The sequence below is a fragment of the Cherax quadricarinatus genome, unplaced genomic scaffold (assembly GCF_038502225.1).
Source record: "Cherax quadricarinatus isolate ZL_2023a unplaced genomic scaffold, ASM3850222v1 Contig1276, whole genome shotgun sequence".
NCBI lineage: Eukaryota > Metazoa > Arthropoda > Malacostraca > Decapoda > Parastacidae > Cherax > Cherax quadricarinatus.
In genome coordinates, this window is record NW_027196302.1 from 84,597 (window position 1) to 93,279 (window position 8,683).

An 8,683-nucleotide genomic window follows, 5' to 3' on the forward strand; every position below is an offset into this window, starting at 1 on the left:
AGCCAGGCTTGCTAGCTTGTATCAGCAGCAACAGTTCACAATAAGCCAGGATAAGCCAGGCTTGCTGGCTTGTATCAGCAGCAACAGTTCACAATAAGCCAGGATAAGCCAGGCTTGCTGGCTTGTATCAGCAGCAACAGTTCACAATAAGCCAGGCTTGCTAGCTTGTATCAGCAGCAACAGTTCACAATAAGCCAGGATAAGCCAGGCTTGCTGGCTTGTATCAGCAGCAACAGTTCACAATAAGCCAGGCTTGCTGGCTTGTATCAGGAGCAACAGTTCACAATAAGCCAGGATAAGCCAGGCTTGCTGGCTTGTATCAGCAGCAACAGTTCACAATAAGCCAGGCTTGCTGGCTTGTATCAGCAGCAACAGTTCACAATAACCCAGGATAAGCCAGGCTTGCTGGCTTGTATCAGCAGCAACAGTTCACAATAACCCAGGATAAGCCAGGCTTGCTGGCTTGTATCAGCAGCAACAGTTCACAATAAGCCAGGATAAGCCAGTCTTGCTGGCTTGTATCAGCAGCAACAGTTCACAATAACCCAGGATAAGCCAGGCTTGCTGGCTTGTATCAGCAGCAACAGTTCACAATAAGCCAGGATAAGCCAGGCTTGCTGGCTTGTATCAGCAGCAACAGTTCACAATAAGCCAGGATAAGCCAGGCTTGCTGGCTTGTATCAGCAGCAACAGTTCACAATAAGCCAGGATAAGCCAGGCTTGCTAGCTTGTATCAGCAATAGTTCACAATAACCCAGGATAAGCCAGGCTTGCTAGCTTGTATCAGCCTCAACAGTTCACAATAAGCCAGGATAAGCCAGGCTTGCTAGCTTGTATCAGCAGCAACAGTTCACAATAAGCCAGGATAAGCCAGGCTTGCTAGCTTGTATCAGCAGCAACAGTTCACAATAAGCCAGGCTTGCTAGCTTGTATCAGCAGCAACAGTTCACAATAAGCCAGGCTTGCTGGCTTGTATCAGGAGCAACAGTTCACAATAAGCCAGGATAAGCCAGGCTTGCTGGCTTGTATCAGCAGCAACAGTTCACAATAAGCCAGGATAAGCCAGGCTTGCTGGCTTGTATCAGCAGCAACAGTTCACAATAAGCCAGGATAAGCCAGGCTTGCTGGCTTGTATCAGCAGCAACAGTTCACAATAAGCCAGGCTTGCTAGCTTGTATCAGCAGCAACAGTTCACAATAAGCCAGGATAAGCCAGGCTTGCTGGCTTGTATCAGCAGCAACAGTTCACAATAAGCCAGGCTTGCTGGCTTGTATCAGGAGCAACAGTTCACAATAAGCCAGGATAAGCCAGGCTTGCTGGCTTGTATCAGCAGCAACAGTTCACAATAAGCCAGGATAAGCCAGGCTTGCTGGCTTGTATCAGCAGCAACAGTTCACAATAAGCCAGGCTTGCTAGCTTGTATCAGCAGCAACAGTTCACAATAAGCCAGGATAAGCCAGTCTTGCTAGCTTGTATCAGCAGCAACAGTTCACAATAACCCAGGATAAGCCAGGCTTGCTGGCTTGTATCAGCAGCAACAGTTCACAATAACCCAGGATAAGCCAGGCTTGCTGGCTTGTATCAGCAGCAACAGTTCACAATAACCCAGGATAAGCCAGGCTTGCTGGCTTGTATCAGCAGCAACAGTTCACAATAAGCCAGGATAAGCCAGGCTTGCTGGCTTGTATCAGCAGCAACAGTTCACAATAAGCCAGGCTTGCTGGCTTGTATCAGCAGCAACAGTTCACAATAAGCCAGGATAAGCCAGGCTTGCTGGCTTGTATCAGCAGCAACAGTTCACAATAAGCCAGGCTTGCTAGCTTGTATCAGCAGCAACAGTTCACAATAAGCCAGGATAAGCCAGGCTTGCTGGCTTGTATCAGCAGCAACAGCTCACAATAAGCCAGGATAAGCCAGTCTTGCTAGCTTGTATCAGCAGCAACAGTTCACAATAACCCAGGATAAGCCAGTCTTGCTAGCTTGTATCAGCAGCAACAGTTCACAATAAGCCAGGATAAGCCAGTCTTGCTAGCTTGTATCAGCAGCAACAGTTCACAATAAGCCAGGATAAGCCAGGCTTGCTGGCTTGTATCAGCAGCAACAGTTCACAATAACCCAGGATAAGCCAGGCTTGCTGGATTGTATCAGCAGCAACAGTTCACAATAACCCAGGATAAGCCAGTCTTGCTAGCTTGTATCAGCAGCAACAGTTCACAATAAGCCAGGATAAGCCAGTCTTGCTAGCTTGTATCAGCAGCAACAGTTCACAATAAGCCAGGATAAGCCAGGCTTGCTAGCTTGTATCAGCAGCAACAGTTCACAATAAGCCAGGATAAGCCAGGCTTGCTAGCTTGTATCAGCAGCAACAGTTCACAATAAGCCAGGATAAGCCAGGCTTGCTGGCTTGTATCAGCAGCAACAGTTCACAATAAGCCAGGATAAGCCAGGCTTGCTGGCTTGTATCAGCAGCAACAGTTCACAATAAGCCAGGATAAGCCAGGCTTGCTAGCTTGTATCAGCAATAGTTCACAATAACCCAGGATAAGCCAGGCTTGCTAGCTTGTATCAGCAGCAACAGTTCACAATAAGCCAGGCTTGCTGGCTTGTATCAGCAGCAACAGTTCACAATAAGCCAGGATAAGCCAGGCTTGCTAGCTTGTATCAGCAGCAACAGTTCACAATAAGCCAGGATAAGCCAGGCTTGCTAGCTTGTATCAGCAGCAACAGTTCACAATAAGCCAGGCTTGCTGGCTTGTATCAGCAGCAACAGTTCACAATAAGCCAGGCTTGCTAGTTTGTATCAGCAGCAACAGTTCACAATAAGCCAGGCTTGCTGGCTTGTATCAGGAGCAACAGTTCACAATAAGCCAGGATAAGCCAGGCTTGCTGGCTTGTATCAGCAGCAACAGTTCACAATAAGCCAGGATAAGCCAGGCTTGCTGGCTTGTATCAGCAGCAACAGTTCACAATAAGCCAGGATAAGCCAGGCTTGCTGGCTTGTATCAGCAGCAACAGTTCACAATAAGCCAGGCTTGCTAGCTTGTATCAGCAGCAACAGTTCACAATAAGCCAGGATAAGCCAGGCTTGCTGGCTTGTATCAGCAGCAACAGTTCACAATAAGCCAGGCTTGCTAGCTTGTATCAGCAGCAACAGTTCACAATAAGCCAGGATAAGCCAGGCTTGCTGGCTTGTATCAGCAGCAACAGTTCACAATAAGCCAGGATAAGCCAGGCTTGCTGGCTTGTATCAGCAGCAACAGTTCACAATAAGCCAGGCTTGCTAGCTTGTATCAGCAGCAACAGTTCACAATAAGCCAGGATAAGCCAGGCTTGCTGGCTTGTATCAGCAGCAACAGTTCACAATAAGCCAGGCTTGCTGGCTTGTATCAGGAGCAACAGTTCACAATAAGCCAGGATAAGCCAGGCTTGCTGGCTTGTATCAGCAGCAACAGTTCACAATAAGCCAGGCTTGCTGGCTTGTATCAGCAGCAACAGTTCACAATAACCCAGGATAAGCCAGGCTTGCTGGCTTGTATCAGCAGCAACAGTTCACAATAACCCAGGATAAGCCAGGCTTGCTGGCTTGTATCAGCAGCAACAGTTCACAATAAGCCAGGATAAGCCAGTCTTGCTGGCTTGTATCAGCAGCAACAGTTCACAATAACCCAGGATAAGCCAGGCTTGCTGGCTTGTATCAGCAGCAACAGTTCACAATAAGCCAGGATAAGCCAGGCTTGCTGGCTTGTATCAGCAGCAACAGTTCACAATAAGCCAGGATAAGCCAGGCTTGCTGGCTTGTATCAGCAGCAACAGTTCACAATAAGCCAGGATAAGCCAGGCTTGCTAGCTTGTATCAGCAATAGTTCACAATAACCCAGGATAAGCCAGGCTTGCTAGCTTGTATCAGCCTCAACAGTTCACAATAAGCCAGGATAAGCCAGGCTTGCTAGCTTGTATCAGCAGCAACAGTTCACAATAAGCCAGGATAAGCCAGGCTTGCTAGCTTGTATCAGCAGCAACAGTTCACAATAAGCCAGGCTTGCTGGCTTGTATCAGGAGCAACAGTTCACAATAAGCCAGGATAAGCCAGGCTTGCTGGCTTGTATCAGCAGCAACAGTTCACAATAAGCCAGGATAAGCCAGGCTTGCTGGCTTGTATCAGCAGCAACAGTTCACAATAAGCCAGGATAAGCCAGGCTTGCTGGCTTGTATCAGCAGCAACAGTTCACAATAAGCCAGGCTTGCTAGCTTGTATCAGCAGCAACAGTTCACAATAAGCCAGGATAAGCCAGGCTTGCTGGCTTGTATCAGCAGCAACAGTTCACAATAAGCCAGGCTTGCTGGCTTGTATCAGGAGCAACAGTTCACAATAAGCCAGGATAAGCCAGGCTTGCTGGCTTGTATCAGCAGCAACAGTTCACAATAAGCCAGGATAAGCCAGGCTTGCTGGCTTGTATCAGCAGCAACAGTTCACAATAAGCCAGGCTTGCTAGCTTGTATCAGCAGCAACAGTTCACAATAAGCCAGGATAAGCCAGTCTTGCTAGCTTGTATCAGCAGCAACAGTTCACAATAACCCAGGATAAGCCAGGCTTGCTGGCTTGTATCAGCAGCAACAGTTCACAATAACCCAGGATAAGCCAGGCTTGCTGGCTTGTATCAGCAGCAACAGTTCACAATAAGCCAGGATAAGCCAGGCTTGCTGGCTTGTATCAGCAGCAACAGTTCACAATAAGCCAGGATAAGCCAGGCTTGCTGGCTTGTATCAGCAGCAACAGTTCACAATAACCCAGGATAAGCCAGGCTTGCTGGCTTGTATCAGCAGCAACAGTTCACAATAACCCAGGATAAGCCAGGCTTGCTGGCTTGTATCAGCAGCAACAGTTCACAATAACCCAGGATAAGCCAGGCTTGCTGGCTTGTATCAGCAGCAACAGTTCACAATAACCCAGGATAAGCCAGGCTTGCTAGCTTGTATCAGCAGCAACAGTTCACAATAACCCAGGATAAGCCAGGCTTGCTAGCTTGTATCAGCAGCAACAGTTCACAATAAGCCAGGATAAGCCAGGCTTGCTGGCTTGTATCAGCAGCAACAGTTCACAATAACCCAGGATAAGCCAGGCTTGCTGGCTTGTATCAGCAGCAACAGTTCACAATAAGCCAGGATAAGCCAGTCTTGCTGGCTTGTATCAGCAGCAACAGTTCACAATAACCCAGGATAAGCCAGGCTTGCTGGCTTGTATCAGCAGCAACAGTTCACAATAAGCCAGGATAAGCCAGGCTTGCTGGCTTGTATCAGCAGCAACAGTTCACAATAAGCCAGGATAAGCCAGGCTTGCTGGCTTGTATCAGCAGCAACAGTTCACAATAAGCCAGGATAAGCCAGGCTTGCTAGCTTGTATCAGCAATAGTTCACAATAACCCAGGATAAGCCAGGCTTGCTAGCTTGTATCAGCCTCAACAGTTCACAATAAGCCAGGATAAGCCAGGCTTGCTAGCTTGTATCAGCAGCAACAGTTCACAATAAGCCAGGATAAGCCAGGCTTGCTAGCTTGTATCAGCAGCAACAGTTCACAATAAGCCAGGCTTGCTGGCTTGTATCAGGAGCAACAGTTCACAATAAGCCAGGATAAGCCAGGCTTGCTGGCTTGTATCAGCAGCAACAGTTCACAATAAGCCAGGATAAGCCAGGCTTGCTGGCTTGTATCAGCAGCAACAGTTCACAATAAGCCAGGATAAGCCAGGCTTGCTGGCTTGTATCAGCAGCAACAGTTCACAATAAGCCAGGCTTGCTAGCTTGTATCAGCAGCAACAGTTCACAATAAGCCAGGATAAGCCAGGCTTGCTGGCTTGTATCAGCAGCAACAGTTCACAATAAGCCAGGCTTGCTGGCTTGTATCAGGAGCAACAGTTCACAATAAGCCAGGATAAGCCAGGCTTGCTGGCTTGTATCAGCAGCAACAGTTCACAATAAGCCAGGATAAGCCAGGCTTGCTGGCTTGTATCAGCAGCAACAGTTCACAATAAGCCAGGCTTGCTAGCTTGTATCAGCAGCAACAGTTCACAATAAGCCAGGATAAGCCAGTCTTGCTAGCTTGTATCAGCAGCAACAGTTCACAATAACCCAGGATAAGCCAGGCTTGCTGGCTTGTATCAGCAGCAACAGTTCACAATAACCCAGGATAAGCCAGGCTTGCTGGCTTGTATCAGCAGCAACAGTTCACAATAAGCCAGGATAAGCCAGGCTTGCTGGCTTGTATCAGCAGCAACAGTTCACAATAAGCCAGGATAAGCCAGGCTTGCTGGCTTGTATCAGCAGCAACAGTTCACAATAACCCAGGATAAGCCAGGCTTGCTGGCTTGTATCAGCAGCAACAGTTCACAATAACCCAGGATAAGCCAGGCTTGCTGGCTTGTATCAGCAGCAACAGTTCACAATAAGCCAGGATAAGCCAGGCTTGCTGGCTTGTATCAGCAGCAACAGTTCACAATAACCCAGGATAAGCCAGGCTTGCTAGCTTGTATCAGCAGCAACAGTTCACAATAAGCCAGGATAAGCCAGGCTTGCTGGCTTGTATCAGCAGCAACAGTTCACAATAAGCCAGGCTTGCTAGCTTGTATCAGCAGCAACAGTTCACAATAACCCAGGATAAGCCAGGCTTGCTGGCTTGTATCAGCAGCAACAGTTCACAATAACCCAGGATAAGCCAGGCTTGCTGGCTTGTATCAGCAGCAACAGTTCACAATAAGCCAGGATAAGCCAGGCTTGCTGGCTTGTATCAGCAGCAACAGTTCACAATAAGCCAGGATAAGCCAGGCTTGCTAGCTTGTATCAGCAGCAACAGTTCACAATAACCCAGGATAAGCCAGGCTTGCTGGCTTGTATCAGCAGCAACAGTTCACAATAACCCAGGATAAGCCAGGCTTGCTGGTTTGTATCAGCAGCAACAGCGCACAATAACCCAGGATAAGCCAGGCTTGCTAGCTAGTATCAGCAGCAACAGTTCACAATAACCCAGGATAAGCCAGGCTTGCTGGTTTGTATCAGCAGCAACAGTTCACAATAACCCAGGATAAGCCAGGCTTGCTGGCTTGTATCAGCAGCAACAGTTCACAATAAGCCAGGATAAGCCAGTCTTGCTGGCTTGTATCAGCAGCAACAGTTCACAATAACCCAGGATAAGCCAGGCTTGCTGGCTTGTATCAGCAGCAACAGTTCACAATAAGCCAGGATAAGCCAGGCTTGCTGGCTTGTATCAGCAGCAACAGTTCACAATAAGCCAGGCTTGCTAGCTTGTATCAGCAGCAACAGTTCACAATAAGCCAGGCTTGCTAGCTTGTATCAGCAGCAACAGTTCACAATAAGCCAGGATAAGCCAGGCTTGCTGGCTTGTATCAGCAGCAACAGTTCACAATAAGCCAGGCTTGCTGGCTTGTATCAGGAGCAACAGTTCACAATAAGCCAGGATAAGCCAGGCTTGCTGGCTTGTATCAGCAGCAACAGTTCACAATAAGCCAGGATAAGCCAGGCTTGCTAGCTTGTATCAGCAGCAACAGTTCACAATAACCCAGGATAAGCCAGGCTTGCTGGCTTGTATCAGCAGCAACAGTTCACAATAACCCAGGATAAGCCAGGCTTGCTGGCTTGTATCAGCAGCAACAGTTCACAATAACCCAGGATAAGCCAGGCTTGCTGGTTTGTATCAGCAGCAACAGTTCACAATAACCCAGGATAAGCCAGGCTTGCTGGCTTGTATCAGCAGCAACAGTTCACAATAACCCAGGATAAGCCAGGCTTGCTGGTTTGTATCAGCAGCAACAGTTCACAATAACCCAGGATAAGCCAGGCTTGCTGGCTTGTATCAGCAGCAACAGTTCACAATAAGCCAGGATAAGCCAGTCTTGCTGGCTTGTATCAGCAGCAACAGTTCACAATAACCCAGGATAAGCCAGGCTTGCTGGTTTGTATCAGCAGCAACAGTTCACAATAACCCAGGATAAGCCAGGCTTGCTGGTTTGTATCAGCAGCAACAGTTCACAATAACCCAGGATAAGCCAGGCTTGCTGGCTTGTATCAGCAGCAACAGTTCACAATAAGCCAGGATAAGCCAGTCTTGCTGGCTTGTATCAGCAGCAACAGTTCACAATAACCCAGGATAAGCCAGGCTTGCTGGCTTGTATCAGCAGCAACAGTTCACAATAAGCCAGGATAAGCCAGGCTTGCTGGCTTGTATCAGCAGCAACATCTGAGGCGATGTAACAAGATGGACGGTAATATCAACTTAAAGTTTACAATATTTAACAACAATAAGTAACTTTACTAGTGTAAACTAATATTTACTAGAGTGTAAACTATCCTAGCAGACCTTACCTGGTGTTGTTGGTGTTGTTGTTGGTGTTGGTGTTGGGTTTATAGGGCCGCTGATAACTTGGGTCGTGTCAACCCTGCCGTCCAGAAGCTCCGACAAGAACCTGCGTTGGAATACTTGATTTAGGTGTCAGAACTTTGTTGTTCAGTCCCTGGACCCATTATGTACCTCTGTAATATGTAAATACCTTTGTAACTTGTCATGATTGTTACCAGATCTACCTGGAGTTCATTACTTTTGTACCTTGTTCAGCTATCATAACTTTGTGGTTCAGTCCATGGACCAATTATGTACCTCTTTAATCTTTTGACTACC

The 8,683-nt window shown here is 47.7% G+C and overlaps 1 protein-coding gene across 1 annotated transcript in view; it reads right to left on the reverse strand.

Annotated features, from left to right (window-relative positions):
- LOC128701478 (zinc finger protein 84-like) overlaps positions 1-8,438 on the reverse strand; it is an 86,397-nt gene extending 77,959 nt beyond the window's left edge. Inside the window, exon 1 of the mRNA XM_070080931.1 lies at positions 8,371-8,438. The gene's annotated coding sequence lies outside the window, so the exon portion shown is untranslated. The remainder of the gene's footprint in view (positions 1-8,370) is intronic.
- Between the last annotated feature and the right edge of the window lie 245 nt (positions 8,439-8,683).